This window comes from Egretta garzetta, unplaced genomic scaffold, assembly GCF_000687185.1.
Source record: "Egretta garzetta isolate BGI_Z169 unplaced genomic scaffold, ASM68718v1 scaffold1379, whole genome shotgun sequence".
NCBI classification, from domain to species: domain Eukaryota; kingdom Metazoa; phylum Chordata; class Aves; order Pelecaniformes; family Ardeidae; genus Egretta; species Egretta garzetta.
In genome coordinates, this window is record NW_009260707.1 from 8,828 (window position 1) to 9,154 (window position 327).

Below are 327 nucleotides of genomic sequence, written 5' to 3' on the forward strand. Positions count from 1 at the left end.
TGATGGGAAATGCTGCGAGCAGGGGGGGAAAAATGTCCCAGCCAGACTAAATTCCCCTAGGACAGTAACAGCGATATCCCAGTTCTGCTAAACCCATCCCGCATCGAGTTATTGCGTGACCATGAAAGCAGCCGCTCTTCAAAACCAGCAAGATCAGCCTGGCCGCATGAGGCATAGCCAGGGCGCCAACCAGCTTTTAGAATAACGGTGGTGCTTTGCCATCGCTGGGGGGGGTTGAGGGTTGAATATAGAATCATAGAATGGTTTGGTTTAGAAGGGACCTCTAGAGGTCATAGAATTATGGAATGGTTTGGGTTTGAAGGGACC